At 32.3% G+C, this 19,437-nt stretch overlaps 1 protein-coding gene across 1 annotated transcript in view; it reads left to right on the top strand.

Annotated features, from left to right (window-relative positions):
• The first annotated feature begins 4,392 nt into the window (after window positions 1-4,392).
• MGAT4C (MGAT4 family member C) overlaps window positions 4,393-19,437 on the top strand; it is a 948,770-nt gene continuing 933,725 nt past the window's right edge. The window contains exon 1 of the mRNA XM_032297125.1: window positions 4,393-4,437. The gene's annotated coding sequence lies outside the window, so the exon portion shown is untranslated. The remainder of the gene's footprint in view (window positions 4,438-19,437) is intronic.

Genomic DNA, 19,437 nt, shown 5'->3' with positions numbered 1-19,437 from the left:
GAACTGTGGCATTCTAATTTGTTATTTGGCAAGTATGCAAAATATCAGACCCTTTGTCATTTTTGACACATACTTTGGAAATATTAGCTACATCAATTAGGCGAGACAAAATCATTAAAATTGCAAAGAAAAACATAACATAAACTTTATTTTCTTATAACCTGAATATACATATGAATCTTCCCAAAAATCACTTTCACAATCCAAACAAATATTAAGGTAATACAGGAAAGTGGCTGGTTTCACAATCAACACACTAAAATAACGTTCATTTATATTAACAGAAAACTGAAAAATGAAGAAGAAATATTAAAAGAGAAGATTTATCCTGCCATATGCAATGAGTTAATTTCCAAATTTATCTTTTTGGGATTAATTATGTAAATATACCAAGTAAAACAACAACAAAAAAGCTATTAAAAGAAGCGGTGGATGAATCTCTCTCTAACTAGGGAGTAAGGAAATTCCTCTATCAGGACTAAAAGTCCAGACAAAATAGGAAATATATAAATTCAATTATATGTTAAAAATACTTGGCAAAAACAACCATAGGAAAAAAATAACAAATTCAAATTTTATTTCCAGGATCTCAAATCAAATGCAAAGATTATTTTAAGACTTTAATGAAATGATAACAATTGAACAAATTTAAGCTCTTAAGGGAGTGTTTGCTTACAAATGAAAGCTTAGTGACCTCTCAGGTTTTCTAGTCTCAACATTCAACAATTATCTTTGCTTTTCCTAGGTACCTTTTGCTTTCACCAGGTGATACTGAACTTTTTAAATTGTATTTCTATTTTTGTTGATTAATAGTCTAAGTTCAGCATTCACACAACTTTCATATTCATCTTTTTTTCTAATATTTTTGAAACATTCCATTAAGCTTATTCCCATCTCACCCCAAGTATTTTGGAAATATTTCCATAATTTCAATCTCATTTTATTAATCTCACCCTATTTAAAGAAAATATATGTTTTATAGACTATAATTTCCTGTCTTCCATCTTTGTTTTCCCCTTACTTTGAAATTTTTAGTATAATCTTTTTGATGTTTTAAAAAGATAGTAATTCAGGAGCATATATAGAGTCATTATAGAATAGAAAATTAAAATCACAGCTCTTTAGGGCCAAGCTCTGTGACATGGTCAAGATACATATAAGTACATCTGCTATTGGAGAAAATATTTATTTTTTCTTTCATTAAGCTAACATGTTTGTATACTTTATGTTCCAAACCTAAACTATGCTCTCAATATCCCAAACATGTCATTTGACCTTAGTGTATAAATTCTTCACCAGGAAGCAATGTGTATTGCTTTTTATAGAATGGCACATTTAACTGTAAATTCTAAATCAAACATGTGTGTTTATGATAAAGCTTCAAATCACAGAAGTACCATGACAGACTCCTGCTGTGGTATACTGTGTATTGTACTATACTGTGGGCAAGTGGAAGGACATTTTCTGGTATACATTTATGTATATACATACACACACATACACATGCTTTTTGGAGAATAATCAAATATTTAATAGCATTTGTACTTATTTGTTTTATTTCTTTTACAGCAACTTTTAAAAGTCGTCGTATCTTAGAGACTTAAATTTTATTTTTCTTCAATTTCAGTGAAACGTACGTGTTTTTCTTCCTCAGACTTTAATCGTCACATTTTTATTTTTATAGTCCCCAAGTTGTTCTGTGAGATGTTTTTATTATTATTTTACTAGTTTACTTATTTTAAAATGGCAGTACCATATAACCTTGTCATGACTGCACCTCAAATGTGGCAAAAACATTGTCGGAATGATCATTTTATGGTAAGGTAACATTTCAGTCTTTTTAATTTTACTTTCAAGATGAACACCGATTGATCTTCTTTTTCCAGACTACAGTAGAAGATTAAAAAACCTAAAATGTGCCATTTAATCACATAATATTAAAGTGTCCTGACAGTTATTAGTGTCCTGAATTCTTTTCTTTTCTAAAAAGAATTAAATCTTTAGTACATTTTTATTGTATTAATGCTATTTATCTATTCTACATTTTTAACAATACTTACATAGTTTTGTAGGAAAAAAGGGAAATTTCTTTAGCATAAGAAGGGAAAACTAAGTTGTCCTTATCCATCAGGAAACTCACATTTATTGAACACCTACAATATGCCAGGCAATTGTAGATGCCCATAATTGGAGATAAGGAAGGGCTGTCAATAACTTGAGATAAGGAAGGGCTAAAACTGCCTTTGATCAGACTGGCATTAGATGGAAAAATTGATTGGTTTAAACAAAACAGCATCAAAAGCAATTAATGTGGTATTCAGGGTGTCAAAATATACCAGATATAGTGAGTTACCATAAGATAGGAATTTATTTCAGTGGCTGCCTAAGGTAAATACATTTGGCCTGATAACAGTGGCTTTTCTTCTCTTGCAAGTTGTTCTTCACTTTTGCTTATGTCTTTTGGCAGTTGATTGATGAAGTCCCTTTGCTTCTTTGGATAGCGGTTGGATCCTGTTGCCTTCTGTACCCTCTTACTCACCTATATATTATGCTGTTTTAAATTCTATCTTATGTTAACTGCAATGGATCTATATTCTTCCTGACAGTTTATCTGTTGACTGAAACATTATCTTAACCTCTGATTTTCTTTATTTAAAATTTACCAGGTTATTTGAATATGCCCATCCAGGAACTTAGAATTCTTTGTCTAACTTTCCCATCCATGGACTGGATAGAAAGCCCAGGTGAGCTTCCTTTGTTTAGAAAGCCTGCCAAAAGCTCTGAGGGAGGAGGCTTTGATTGCCAGCCAGGCAACCAATCCAATATCAGAGTCAAAGATCAATCACTCCAGAGGAAGTTTGCAAAAGCTCCTCTGACTGGATGAGAACTTGAATGGGGCGGGAATAGCTGTGGGGTTAAAATCCTCCCTACTTCCTTACCTATATGGACTCCATCTCTGTACCCACTCCCACAGCAATGTGGGAGCTGTCTTTCCCTCTTTCCCTATAGGAATACCCCCTCCAGATTCACCTCCAATGGCAGCATGGGAGGTCTCATTCTCTCTCCATTCTCTCTCTCTGCCAAATAAATCGCTCTCTAATACCTAAACTCTTTGGGTCCCTGATATTTAATCAACAGTAAGCTCACCAAGCCGCCAGGGCACTCTCCCCATTCTTGGGTGAGAGCCCAAGAACCTGTGACACATCCCATCAGGGAGAGAGTTGAGCCTCCGCCACATCCCGTGACTCCGGTTACAATAGGCTCTGTATTTTTTGGTTGAATGATCATTGAACATAATAAAGTCATTATTCTTTTAGGGTTAACTTTTCCTTTGTGGGAGAAAAAGAATAAACTAAAGAACAAGTAACATAGTAAACAATAGAGTTAAGTGCTATATAATAACATAAGGTAGGATAAAGGAACAGACAGTGATGGGAGTGAGGATAAGCTCATGCTGTATTCAGAATAGTCAGGTAACTCCTCTTTAAAGAGGAGCTGGCTCCAGATGGACAAAGGATAAATGTTTATGCAAAAAGCTGCATCCAGTCAGATCAACAATCATTTTAGCAGAAGGAAGAAAAAGAACAAAGAACCTGCAGTAAGAATAAGGGCAGTTGTTTGTAGTATAGAAAGGAGATTGGTAAGTTTGAACACAGAGTGTTGGTATGAGTAAGCAGAAAAGGTCTTGAGATAGATGTAAATGTATTTTTTATTTCCATTTTGGAGCTATGAGTTTAATGTGTTTTAAAATACTGCACAGATGCTATGTATTCATTCATATTTATTATTTATTTTACCTGGTCCTGCTTACAACTATTTTAGTATAGCAATAACATATATTATTATTTTATTTAGTCATTAAAATATCTCTTTGATATTACAAAAGCAGACATGTCAGTGAGTTTTGCAGGTGAGGAAACTAAAGAGTTAGGGCTTATCTAATAAACACGTAACTGGTGTATTTGGAATTTGTTAGGGATTCTTTGTACAATCACTTAACTCTATTACTGGCTTCTACTATGTGGAAACAATGGTGAAAGTGTAAAAAACTATTATAAAACTCAATGCCATAAAACAGTAATATGTGTTATTTCACTTCCTTTTTTTCAGGTATCTGGGTATGGCTTAGTCTTGTTAATGTTCTCACAGGCTTCAATCAAGGTGTCAGCTGGGAATGCCATCATCTTGAGTCTTGGCTGAGGAAGGATCTGCTTCCAAACTCCCTCACCTGATTGTTGTTACGATTCAGCTCACCTGTTTCAGCAAGAAGGGCTTCATTTCCTTGCTGGCTATTGGCCAATGAGCAACTTTCATTTCTTGCCAGGTGATCCTCTTCATAAGGTAGCTCACGGCTTTATCAGAGCAAGCGCTGAGAGAAGAGACAGACAGACAGAGAGAGAGAACGAGAGGAAGAGAAATAGAGACAAAGAAAGTGAGGTAAGTCACGGTTGTTTATAACCCAATTTCTGAAGTGACATTTTATCACATTTGTGGTATTCTGTTTATTAGAAGCAAGTCAGCAGATCCGGTTTACGCAGAAGTGAACTGGGTTACACAAAGGCCTGACTAACATTGGGCTCCATTTTAGAATCTTTACACTATATCTGTATTTAAATGCTGGCAATATAATTAAGAGAAAAACGTGAATGGGGAGGGAATAAGTCAAAAAAAATGAATAATTGTAAAGAGTAATGGAATGAAATAATAGGAATGAAAGTGAGTTGCAGACTCATGCCTAGAATCTTGATCCTCTTATCTAGGCCAAGTTTTTTTTTAAGAAAGACAGTGTTTTTATTTTGTGATTTTTTTTTTCTGTTGAATATTTATTATTTCTAACAGAAAAATTAATAATTGTGAAGAGCAATGGGATGAAATAGTAGGAATGAATATTTCATTCTAACACATAGATTGTTTATATTTTTACTTTATTTTTAAGATGGTTCTATCCTCTAAAAATGTTTTGGAGATTTAAAAATAAATTATACCAATATTTTCCCTGTATGATTAAAAATTATTTTACTGAAAACTGTAGAAAACATTTGACATTAAAATAAAGCACAGTTTGTTTTATGTATGTTACAAGCGAAAAGTTACTTTCCTTTTCACTTGCACAAAATTCCTATATGAGAGCCAGAAAAACGTAATTCTAAATATTTATACTTAGTATTTATAGACAGTTTTAGAATATACATGGGAAATTTCATTACAAAAGGCATACATCAGTGTGGGCACTTGAAGACTGAGTTAAAATTGGTTCTCATTAAGAATTACAGCCTCCAGTTCCAAGCATGTTGTTGTAAAGGAAACTATTTCATTTTCTTTTTAATGGCTGTGTATCCCCAAACCTCAGCATCATGAAATATTCTTACATAACAAATTTACCCCAGTAACGGGGGTGGGGTGGTGGGGTGGGAGGGCGCCCCAAAGACACCCCTAGTTCCCCAATCCAAGGTGGTTCTTGGCCTCTCTTACCCAGAAAAATAGGGAAAGGGCCCCCCGGGGTGTGGTGAGCTTACCATTCAAATAAATATCATGAACTCAAAGGGTTTGTGGAAAGTGATTTATTAGAGAAAGAGAGAGAAAAAGAGAGAGAGGAGAGAGGGGGAGAGAGAGAGAGTTATTCCCTACCCATTTATGTTCTCATCCAATGAGAAGAGTTCTTTCAAACTTTCTCTGGAGTCATTGATCTTTGACTCTGATACTGGATTGGCTACTTGGTCCACAACTCTGAGTTAGAGAGCCCCCTCCTCCCAGAGCTTTCACTGGGCTTTTTGGACGAAGAAGCCCACCTGGATTTCTCTACCTTACCCATGGGGGAAAACCCAGACAAAGAACTTTACATTTGAAACCCCTCTGGTTCCCAGATGGAGGGTGGAACTGGGAAAGTCCTGCCTTTGAAACCCCACCCCTTGTGGACCCGGGAAGAGTCCCTCACCCCTTGCATCTAAAATAATAGTTGACATTTAAACGAAATATTTAATTGCTGGTTCTCATCACTGGCCTCTAGGTAGAAAATGTTGAACTCATAGAAGTAGACAGTAGAATGGTTTCCAGGGTCTTAGAGGATGAGAGATTGGGAAGATGTTGGTCAATATATGCAAAATTTCAGTTAGATAGGAGAAATAAATTCGAGACTTCTGTGGTACAACATAGTGATTATAGTTAGTAACTGTATTTTAATCTGAAAATTTCTAAGATAGATTTTGTTTTCTAACAACAAAGAATAAGTACGTGAGGTAATGCATATGTTAATCAGCTTGCCTGAGTCATTTCACAATGTAGGTATATTTCAAAACATCATGTTTTACACTGCATATTAAATATATATATGTATTTATTTGCGGAGATAAGGTGTCAAGGCATGTGTTGATGTGCCTTGACACCATATCTCACCAAATAAATCAGAACCTCTGGGGTTGGGATCAAGGTATCAATATTTTTAAATTTATTTAGGTCATTCTAACACTCAACTAGAACTGAAAACTTCTGAGTTTTCACAAAGAAGATACTGAGGTGAATTCCACTGTTGAATGCATACACAGTATTCACAGAAACTACCTAGTTCTAACACGGAGGACTTTTCTGTCTTTAGTGTTCAAAGACATTTACAGTTACTTGCTCTTACAGAGCTCTTTTCAGCTAATATTTTTGATGCTTGTGAAGAGTTGGAACCATCAAGTTATCAAATTAATAATGTGTCATCACCTGCTAACATGAAATAAGTGTTATGTTTCTAACAGCAAATGCTAGATTAATGTCATTTTAGTCACAAGGAGTGCAAAATCAATTTCGATGCTAATCAGTGGTTGAAAGAATAGATTAGCAATGCAGTGAATGCCATTACCCTTTCAAGCATCTCTTTTATGTGATGCTCCCTGCTGAGGTGAATAAGGTTGTGAGGCTGTGATATCAACAAGCAAGGGTATGAGTTAAAAAAAGAGATAAGAAGTATGAAGAAGAAAAAGTTAAATTAAAAACCTCTTACGTTATCTTATTTTTGCCTACAATTAACTATTATTTCAGCAATAGAGTGAATGCATTGCTATTTCAAATAAAAATGTTCTCTAAATCAAAAAATGGAAATTAACTTGAATGATTTTTGAAGCATTTTGTGTTAAATCATTTTAATTTTAATATAAAATTCTTAAATTCAAAGCTTTTACTTTCATTTCTACTTACATAATGTTATTTTACACTGATATGGCTAAATCTGCTCCACAATATTATTAAAGTAACCTAATAATATAGGTTGCTATAATAATAATATATAGGAGAGAAAGCAGCACCTCGATAATACTCCCAACAGAAAATATGAGCTTATTACTCTGCTTCAGTGGTACTATGTAAAGAACCCAAAGCACATTTTCTTTTACTACATGTCTCTTATTCATTTACAGTGTAGGTTTAAATGATATCTTATAATTTGTATATCAAAAAATATTCTGTATGGAAAGAAATTTAGATTGAGTGGATTTTCTGTTTAAGAAATTTCTTTTAAACCTTGACTGAAAATGAACTTTTTTTACGTGGCACTTCTCTATTGTAGAAAGGTTCAGTTAAAAAAAAAAAAAAAAAGGTTCAGAAAAAAAAGTAAAATATTTTTAAATTTTGTCATTTTGCTTAGAATTCTAGTATAAATCCATGAAATTAATGTGACGAACTTAAACGTAGATTAGAAATTAAACTGATGAGCAAAACAATTTGTGTTTCTCAAAACTGAAAACTTAAGTAGATTAGCTGTGTAGATCTGTACAGCTTATTACCACATCTATTATGGTAAGTGAAATATAGCATATTTCCTGATATCAGCAGTACATTTTTACTTTTTCTAAACCAGAGTTTATGTACTGCTAATATTGTGTTTTTGAGTAATCTCCTATAATGTGTACTCATTTTTTAGCAATGCTTTCTTAACATGATCTTTATGCAAGAACAGAGTCAAACAAGGGTATAAAAAAGAGGAGTTCTCAGGCACTACCTTAATTCATTTCTGGTTATGAAGGCTAGGTCTCATGATGGCATTCTTTTAGTTCTTGTAGCAGAGCTAGTTTTATTTCATGGTCTTCTTTTCTAAAATACATTCATTCTTATCATTTAATATTGACCAAGTATCAGTTTGTCTTTTCCATCCTGATAGCTAAATTTATTTACTCTTTTCTATTCCCTTTTATTCTTGCTTGCAAAATGGCTAATGCTTTGGTTACCTATAAGTTTCTTACAATGCCTTGTCATACACAGAAAATAGCAAAAGACAATGTGCCACCAATGAGCTGTTTTTAACCTCCCATTACCCACCAATCCTGGGTAAAATAGGTATATCATATGTTTTCCAATTCTTTGCTGGTGTAGTGAACTAAATATTTTTCACTACAAAATTTGGGTACTGTCTCATACTCTAATAACATTTTTTCCCGCTGCCTATTGCTGGATACCTAAAATAATGCTACAAATATTTGATTTTAGTTTTTGAAGCAGTATCCCAGTCATAGGTACTAATTTCTGTTACAGAATAGACTAAATTATGCTGCTTTAATATATTGGTCCTTATTTTTTAATACCTCACTTATATTTATTCTCATTTTTCTTTTTTTTTCTAATTTTAGTTGATTATTTACTATTTTTATGGAGTTTTTATGTAAAAGTTTTAACTGTTTTTCTTTATAATTTCTTATATAACTTTTATGCTTATTAACCCCTTGCATTTTTATTTTGCATTAATATTTATATGTTACTTTAGTTATTAGGCTATTTTATTATTTATAAAATAATTATTGAAAAACAACTAAAAAATCTCATCTTGTTAAATTAATAGAATTCATTTTTAGAGCAGTTTTAAGTTTACAGAAAGAAATTAACAAAAAGTACAAGCGTTCCCATATGCCCCTCTGATTTTTCTGATTAGTAACATCTTGCATTATTGTGGAACATTCATTATAATTGATCAAGCAATATTGATACATTATTAACTAAAATTTATAGTTTATTTTGTGGTTTGCACTTTGCTTTGTAGAGTTCTGTGGGTTTTGCCTAATATGTAATGTCCTTTATCTGTCACTACACTATCATACAAATAGTTTCACTTCCCCCAAAATTCTCTGTGTTCTACCTGCCATTCCTTTCTCTGCTCAAGATCCTGGCAGCTACCAATGTTTTCACTGTCTCTTCAGTTTTGCCTTTTCAGAATGTCATATAGTTGGAACTATCTAGTATGTAGCCTTTTCAAATAGGCCTCTTTCACACAGCAATATGCATTTAAAGTTTCCTTATGTCATTTCATGGATAGATTTCTTTCTTTTGCTAAACAATATTCTGTCCTATGAATGCACTACAATTTGTTTATTCACCTTTTGAAGGACATTTTGGTTGCTTCTAAGTTTTAGCAATTGTGAATAAAGCTGCTTTAAACATTTGGGTGCAATTTTTTGTGTGGACAAGAGTTTTCAACTCATTTGAGTAAATAGCAGAGTGTGATTACTAGAACATATGGTAAGATTCTTTAGCTTCATAAGAAACTGCTAGACTGTCTTTAAAAGTTGTTGTACCATTTTGTATTTGCACAAGCAATGAATCAGAGTTCCTGTTGCTCCACAATTGGACAGCAATTGGTGTTTGTCAGCATTTTGGATTTTGGCCATTCTAATAGGTGTCTGGTGATATCTTATTGAGGTTTTAATTTGCAATTCATTTCCCTTATCATATGCTGATTTGTCATTTATAGATCTTCTTATGTAGAATGTCCAGCCCTGTATTTTTACTCAGATTGTTTTAATTAAATTGTTTTTCTTATTGTTGAGTTTTAAGAGTTCTTCGTATATTTGGATAAAGGTTCTTTATTAGATATATGTTTTGCAAATATTTTCTGCCAACTGTGGCTTGACTTTACATTCTCTAAACAGTGTCATTGGAGAGTGGAAGATTTTACTTTTGATAATATTCAAATTACCAGGTTTTATTCATGTATAGTGCTTTTGGTGTTGTGTATAAAATGTCTTCTCCAAACTCAAGGTTACCTAGATTATCTCTATGTTATTATCTAGACATTTTATAATTTTGCATTTTAAATTTAGGCATATGATCCATGTTGAGATCCTTTGTTTGATACATGTAAGGTCTGTTTTTAGATTCTTTTTTTATTTTAAATGATGTACATGTCTAATTGTTTTGGCGTCATTTTTCCTTTCAGTTTCTTTTTTCCATTGGATTGTCTGGTTTTCTTTATGAAACATCATTTGACTATATATGTGAAGGTTGATTTTTGGGCATTTTATTCTGTTCTACTGATTGATTTATCTATTCATTCAACAATAACAACATGATTTTATTATTATAGCCTCATATGAGTCTTAAAGTTGGGTAGTGTCAGTCCTCTGACTTACTCACTGTTATGTTGGTTTTTCTGAATTTTTGTCATTTAATATAACATAAACTTTAGAATCACTTTGTCAATATCCACAAAATAAATCCATAAAATAATTTGTTAAGATCTTGCTTGATATTGCATTGTATCTTTAGACTAAATTGGAAAAACCTGACGTCTTAACAATATTGATTCTTTCTGTTCACAAAGTTGAAACATCTTCATTTATTTAAATCTTCCTTGATTTTTTTTCATCAGAGTTATGTAGTTTTCCTTGTATAGATCATATACATATTTTGTCAGATTTAGACCTCAGCATTTACATTTTTGGTGCTAATTTTAATGATATATTTTAATTTCAGTGTTCATTATTTTCTTACTGGTAAACAGGAAGGCAATTGATTTGTGTATATTAACCTTGTATGTTGAGACTTTGCCAAAATTGCTTATTAGTTTTAGTAGAATTTTTAAAAATTCTTTGACAATTCCTACATAATTATATCATATATGAACAAAGATGTTTTCCTTTCTAATTGATATATATTGTATTTCTTTTTCATGACTTACTGCATTGTCTAGGACTTCCAGTAGGATGTTGAATATCAGTAATGAGAGGAGAAGTTCATGCCTTGTTCTGATCTCATTGTGAAAGCATTTAGTTTCTCACCATTAAGGATGATGTTAGCTGTAAGATTTTTGGTATATGTTATCATGCCAATCGTTGTTTGTTAGAGTTTATCATAAATGGCTATTGGATTTTGTCAAATGTTTTTCCTACATCTATTGTTATAATAGTATGGGATTACATTTTTTTTTCTTTAACCTATTGATGTGGTGAATTACATAAATGGATTTTTGAAAAACTGAACCAGTCTTGCATACTGACATAAATCTCAGTTGTTCATAGTGCCTAATACTTTTACACATTGCTGAATTCATAATGCTTTCATTTTGTTAAGGATTTTTATGTCTTTATGAGAAACATTGATCTGTAATATACATTTCTTATAAGGTTTTTGTCTGCTTTTGATGTTAGGGTAATATTGACTTCATAGTATGACTTAGGAGGTATTCCATTTGCTTTTCTATTTTCTGAAGGAGATTGTGTAGAAGCAGTATTATTTCTTCCATAAAATTTAGCAGCAAAGCCACTAAGATCTGGTGTTTTCTGATTTGGTTATTAAACATTTATTTAGCTTCCCTTGTTATCTATTTGTTATTGTGTGAGTTTTGGTAGATTGTGTCTTTGAAGGAATTGTCCATTTTATCTAATTGTGGTCGTAGAATATTTCTTAATATTTATTATTCTTTGAATGTCCATAAAATCATAGTGGTAATGGCACCACTTTCAATTCTGATAAAAATTTGTATCTTCTTCATTTTGGGGAGGAGAGAGGTAGCCGGACTAAAGGATTATCAATTTTATTATTGTTTCAAAAAAACAAGTTTAATTTGTTTCTATTGATTATCTGTTTTTAATTTAATTGATTTCTAGTCTAATTTACAAATTACTTATTTTCTTCTGCTTAATTTGGATTTAATTTTATTTCTTTATAGTTTTGTAAGATTAAAAACAATTTTTTAGTCTTCTTCTTCTTGAATAAATGCATTCAATGCAAATTTTCTCTAAGTACTGTTTTTATTGCATCTTACAAATGTCAATATTTTGATTTTATTTCAATTTAGTTCAGATTATTTTAACCATATATTATTTAGAAGTGCAATATTTAGGCTGGGCACAGAGGATGAGGCATGTAATTGCAAAATGTTGGGAGGCTGAAGAGACAGGATTATTTGGGGCCAGAAATTCAAGACCAGCCTGGGCAACATACTGAGACATCATCTTTCCAAAAAATAATTTTAAAAAATTAGTTGTGCATAGTGACACATGTCTGTAATCCTGGCTACCAGAGAGCATAAAGCAAGAGGATTGCCTCAGCCAAGAAATTCAAGGTTATAGTGAGCTATAATGGTGCCTCTGCATTTCAGCCTGGGAGACAAAGCAAGACTCCTCTGTCTCTACAAAATTTTTTAAAAATGTAGTGTTATCTTATACGTAGATTTGTCTTTTTTCCAGTCTAGTTTAATTTTGTTGTGATCTGAGGTTAAACTTTGTATGATTTTAATTTGTAAACATTTCTTAGGTATGTTTTATGGTCCAGAATTTAAACTATCTTTGTGAATGGCTCATGTGATCTTGAGAAGAAAGTGTATCTTGCTGTTGTTGGGTGACGTGGTCAATAAATGTTAATTAGATCCAACTGGTGATAGGGCTGCCTATCTCATTTACATCTTTCCTGATTGGCTGACTGTTGAATTAATGATAGATTTGTGTTGCAATTTACAACTGTAATAGTGGATTTCTCCTTAAACTTACACAATGTTTACCTCACATATTTTGATGCTCTGTTCTTAGAGATACATACATTAAGGATCATTATGTCTTCTTGGAGATTTGACTCCTTATCAATATATAATGCCCCTTTCCCTCTCTGATAATTTATTTTGCTGTAGGCTATCTTTTGTCTGAAATGAATACAACTAATCCAGCTTTTCACTAGCCAGTCTTAGCATACCATATCTTTCTTTACTTTCAATCTATGTGTCTTTCTATTTAATGTGTGTTCCTTCAGCCAGGCATGGCAGCTCATACCTGTAATCTCAGCACTTTGGTAGGCCAAAGCAGGTGGATTGCTTGAGTCCAGGAGTTTGAGACCAGGCTGGACAACATGGTGAAACCTCATCTCTACAAAAAGTACAAAAATTAGCCGGGCTGGTGGCACTTGTTGCACCAGTGGTCCCAGCTGAGGCAGGAAGATCACTTGAGCCTGAGAGGTCCAGGCTGCAGTGAGCAGTGACTGTGCCATTGCACTCCAGCCTGGGTGACAGTGTAAGATCCAAAATGATACCCTGTCGAAAGAAAAGGAAAAAAAGGGATAGTTGGGTCTTGATTTTTTAAATTTTTAATTAAGCAATAGTAACTATATATTATGCAGTATAAATGCTATTTTGATATATGTGTACATTGCATAATGATAAATCAAGTGAATTAACAGATTTTGGTAACCATCCTTCTACCTCTACTTTTATGAGCTCAACTTTTTTAGATTCCACAAGTAAGTGAGATCATGCAGTATACCCATTTTTGTGCTTGACTTATTTCACTTAGCATAATGTCCTCTAGGTTCATCCACATTGTCACAAATCACAGAATTTTCCTTCTTTTGTGAGAACAAATATTATTCCACTGTGTATACATACACCTCATTTTGTTATTTTTAAAAATTCATTATGACAGTCTTTGTCTTTTAATTAGGGTACCTAAACCATTCCCATTTTACTGACATAGTTGGTTTATCACTACCTTATTTTTAACTATTTTTGATCATTTAGCTCTTTCTTTTTCTCTTCCACTTTAGGGATTCTATTTATTCTCCTTTCTTAGCATATCATTATACTTATTTTAAAAATAAATGTTTAATGCTTGTCCTAGAGCATAAAAGATAGATTACAATTAAAAAATCTAGGTTCAAATAACATTATAATATTTCACTGATAGGGCAGTTACTTATAGAAGTAATTTCCAATTCCTCTCTTGCATCTTTTAAAATATTGGTCTTTCATTTCATTTATTCATAAACTATAATCCCTGAATACTTTGCTATTACTATTTTGAACTAACATGTTTATGAAGAAGTGAGAAGCATATTGGGTATATACATCCCTTTGGAAGTCTCTAAGGGTTTGAGTAACTTAACAACTTGTTTCAGCAAGCAAATAGATGACTATGTGCCAACCTGATGATACACTTTTAGATGGTCTTAGTCATCTCATCACTCTATCCAACAACATCGAACATCTAAAACCCACATTATTCTTAATGCTATGGAATGTATATGTGTAAGTTTTTTAAATGAAGTTTATTTTCTTGTTTTATTAGTAAGAGCATTCAATGCATCCAAGCTTCCTTGCCTTACCTCAAATTAGTGCTTTCTTTCTTTCCAAAAAGAAATATAACTTTTAATGAAATAGGAAAAATATTTCTAATAAGCTTTTTATGGAATTTATTTTAATGATGTGTAACAAAGTGATGAATGTAAAATTAGTTATCACCTTTAAAATTCAATACTAAATACATAAAATGTACTTGCAGTGAACTAAAATTAGTTGTGATCCTCAGGTATTTCTGGGATTTTATAATTTTTTAAGAGAATCATATAATGAACATATTTCTCAAGATACAGAGAAAAGGAAACCCAGAATATTGTCACAAATTAGGAGATATTCATAGCAATAAAAGCTCCTTACTCTATGATATAATCGCTTTTGCATCCATTTTCATTTTTGTTAGTATCTGAGAGTTTGTTGTTTGTTTTTTTAAACTACATTTTGCTGCCAGATCATTGGAAAAATTTTACTGTTTTGCCTATATACCTAAGAATTACAGCAGACTGAAAACTGTCAGAGAGCTTTTTTGAAAAACATATATGGTTTTTATATTCTGATACAAGTTGAAATGCAATGCAATCTTTTCCATAAAATATCCAGAAAATTTGAAGTTTTTTTTAACCAAAAAATGAATACAGAAGAAAACTTTAACAAATACTCATTTTACTTTTCATCTATTTTCAGTAGGTTGGAAGTGTATTTCAAAAATATTCAACTCCTTCTCTTTGAAATTCTAGGTTACATTTGATTTCTGGAGATGATATTTCTACTTTGATGTTAGAAAATATTAAAATATGTATCATTCAGATAAGTACCTCGTAAATCATTTTGTGTAAATACTCTCAATGATAGTGATGTATAGTATGAGTGCACTTAACAAGTTTTAGTACTTCTGTTTCAAGATTTTTAAAAATTAAAACAGTAAATAAAATAATAATGTCAAAAATATTGTCTTACTGTCAAGTGTTGTACGGAAAATTAAACAATAGCAACAAAGCAAGACCTAGCTACCCTGGGACAAGGAAGCAATGTCACCAGGATCAGTGATAACAAATTAATTACAAAATAGAATATATTCTTATAATAAAAAAGTAACTTTTATTTCTGTAGTCCATGACACAGAATCGTCTCATACAGTGAGATATCATTAAGTTTAAATTAATCTTTTGGGTTCTTTAATAACAAAAATCTATTTTAGTGTAAAATCTCATAAAAATTAAACAATATATAGGCAAACTGCTTAACATAGTGTCTGTAACTGAAATTGTTTAGTATCCTCTATTTTTTCTCTACAGAAAGAGGCAAATATATTTTTAATTTACAAATATAATTTGTTCATTGAAGAAAAACCAAACCAATTTAGTAAAAAAGAAAAAAGTATTCCACCAAGGCAAGTCACTTTATAGTAATAATGAATATTTAACACCATTTTAAAATGCAGAAGAAGCTCTCACAATCTACTCTTTGAGAATCTAATTTTGGTCTTCTGAAATTAGAAAAGTATAAATGAATAGTGCATTTCTGGTTTATCAATTACATTACTCTTGTTTTTGGCAAATTTATCCAGTATTTCTCACAGCACTCCTGCCTTAGAAATCCCAGAAAAATGTAATGCATATTTTATGCATATGATTTTGAGCTCTCTTTTTCTCTTCTTTTTCCCGTTTTTTTGGTAGCGTTTATGAAAAAAGAAATACCAGATTTTTCCTAAATATATGTATTTTTCTTGCCTAGGCACAAAGAAACATTATATTTTCCAGCCTCTACTCTTTTTTTTCATGCTGTTAGGTGGAGATGTCTGACAAATACCTGCTTAATAAAATATGAGAAGAATGGATATGCACTACAACCAAATTTGGATTGTAATATCTTCCTCACACAATCCTTTATTTCCATTTTTTTTTCCACATGGGCTGCAACTTCTTGGGCCACGTATCAAGGAGATCAGCTATACAAGATAGACAGATGGGCTGAGTATGATTTTCTAATGACAACCATATTCGATTGTGACATGAGCGAGCAATCAACCTCCAGTGTTAAATCGCTGAAAATCTTATTTATTTTTGATGCAGTAGCTAGTCTTATACGCCCGAAGCCTATAATCTTGTTTAATCTACATAAGGTATTATATGTAGTGTAATAGAATATAATATGGTGTCTTTAAGAGATATAATTAAAATTGAACTTTAATAATTTAATATTTTAAGGAACGTGAAGTGAGAGTAAAAACATTTAGCTTTTGTTAATCTATTTTATATAATACTATAACACAGAAAAAAGTTAGCCTACCATCATAGTGTTGTCGGTGCTTGTTTTACATACATGTCATGCAGAAATTTTACTTTGACCACTCTCCATAAGTATGATAACTCAGAGGTAAACACATATTGAGTTTACTGTTCTGCTCATATCTTATCTAAAGGAGAAGTCATTTTGAGTATTACGTAAAATAAAGAGCAAATATAACACTTTCTCTTACATATTTTTAAATAATTTAATTAAAATATATGATAAAGTCTAGGAAACACTTTAGGCGCATTTTAAAAGTATAATGTGTTCAGTAATAAACAATTATATTATTTTACATGACTTGAATGTGATCTTTAGCCTACCAACTTACTTGCTATAGATGTGTCTCATTACCAAATCAAGTATTATTTATTCTTAAAATACCATTTACAGAGACTCAATGTAAGAAATGTTTTAATTTATTACAGAGAATAATATAATGTGGGACTTTGCTGTGAAAAAATAATAAGATTATGACATATTTTATGTGTAGATATTAATCATATATAGATGAGAAAAATGGTTTTAATGGTAATAAAGCACTTGCTATTTCTTTTCCAGAAGGTTTATGAATGCAATTTTTTGTCAAATTCTGTAATTGTGATTGTCATATATGGAATAAATAATATTTCAAATTTTATAATGTTACTTTGCTCATAAAATACTAATACAGATGTAAATCTACTGCAGGCCATAATGGTATAAATGTTCACTAAAGGCAGTATAATCTACTCAGCCATATTTGTTGTATCTAACATATAAAATGTTGCTCAATATATGTTATAAATTACAAATGTGATACATTGAAATTTATTTGTAAAGACATCAAAAGTTCCTGACAGATATATTTCACGGTCAATTTTGTGGCAATCAGGGCAAATCATATTTGTGTCCTAATTAGAGAGGGAAACAGATAGTGTACTCAAATTCAAAAAGAACTCTCCATTGGAAGAAAAAGGATTTTGCACCATGCAATTACGCATATTTCCATCAGTAGAATGGTTCTAAAAATTGATCTCAGGCACTGGTAAAAATGATCGTTCTTGAACATAAGCATCAACCAAGAAAATCTTCTGCTACGAGTAATACAGAGAATTAAAACTATATAACATCCATATTTATCTTCCAAAAGATAAGTTTTTCTTACAATTCAGAAAGGTTTGCCACAAACAATCTTTTGCTTTCACACTTTACTATGAACATGAAGCCTAATTATAATATTGTCTCTTTTTCTATTTGAATGTGTCAGTTTTTATATTATGACTTTCACACCTTTACAAGCTCAGATTAAATAGCCACGTCATCTGAGACCACCCAGCAACTAAACTGTGAAAATTAATTTCAATTTCACCTAAGCTCAACCCCATGCTGTTTTTCTATTACTCCCATACCAGGATATCTGTGACTTTTGCCTACCAAATGGCTTATTTTTATAGAAAATACTCTAAAGAATTGTGGTGACAAACTCTGTCTTTTTACATCAGTATAACTTTAATAAACATATTTTATGTTTGGAAGAAGGGTATTGTTAAATGATTTTTCTACTTTCTCACTATATTTAACTAAAAACAACTATAAGTATTAAACTGAAAAGTGTTTAGGTTATCTGGCAACATATGCAGTAATATCATATAATAAATTTATGTGTTTTTTTCCCATTTATTTTATTGCATTTTAGGTTTTGGGGTACATGTGAAGAACATGCAAAATTGTTCCATAGGTACACACGTGGCAGCGTGATTTGCTGCCTTCCTCCCCATCAGCTACACCTGGCATTTCTCCCCTGCTATCTCTCCCCAGCTCCCCACCCCCTACCGTCCCTCCCCTATTTCCCCCCAACTGACCCTAGTGTGTAGTGCTCCCCTCCCTGTGTCCATGTGTTCTCATTGTTCAACACCCGCCTATGAGTGAGAACATGCGGTGTTTGATCTGCTCTTCTGTCAGTTTGCTGAGAATGATGGTTTCGAGGTTCATCCATGTCCCTACAAAAGACCCAAACTCATCGTTTTTGATGGCTGCATAATATTCCATGGTGTATATGTGCCACATTTTCCCTATCCAGTCTATCGTCGATGGGCATTTGGGTTGGTTCCAGGTCTTTGCTATTGTAAACAGTGCTGAAATGAACATTCGTGTGCACGTGTCCTTATAGTAGAATAATTTGTGATCCTTTGGATATATACCCAGTAATGGGATTGCTGGGTCAAATGGAATTTCTATTTCTAGGTCCTTGAGGAATTGCCACGCTGTCTTCCACGATGGTTGAACTAATTTACACTCTCACCAACAGTGCAAAAGTGTTCCTATTTCTCCACATCCTCTCCTGCATCTGTTGTCTCCAGATTTTTTAATGATCTCCATTCTAACTGGCGTGAGATGCTATCTCAATGTTGTTTTGATTTGCATTTCTCTGATGACCAGTGATGATGAGCATTTTTTCATATGTTTGTTGGCCTCATGTATGTCTTCTTTTATAAAGTGTCTGTTCATATCCTTTGCCCACTTTTGAGTGGGCTTGTTAGCCTTTTTCTTGTAAATCTGTTTTAGTTCTTTGTAAATTCTGGATATCAGCTCTTTGTCAGATGGGTAAACTGCAAAAATTTTTTCCCATTCTGTTGGTTGCTGATTCACTCTAATGACTGTTTCTTTTGCCGTGCAGGAGCTGTAGAGTTTGATTAGGTCCCATTTGTCTATTTTGACTTTTGTTGTCAATGCTTTTGGTGTTTTGGTCATGAAGTCCTTGCCTACACCTATGTCCTGAATGGTTTTGCCTAGATTTTCTTCTAGGGTTTTTATGGTGTTAGGTCTTATGTTTAAGTCTTTAATCCATCTGGAGTTAATTT

Source organism: Sapajus apella, unplaced genomic scaffold (assembly GCF_009761245.1).
Source record: "Sapajus apella isolate SASKATOON/1434 unplaced genomic scaffold, GSC_monkey_1.0 scaffold2, whole genome shotgun sequence".
NCBI lineage: Eukaryota > Metazoa > Chordata > Mammalia > Primates > Cebidae > Sapajus > Sapajus apella.
The sequence above is the reverse complement of the archived record's forward strand: the minus strand, read 5'-3'. Positions and strand labels throughout refer to the sequence as shown.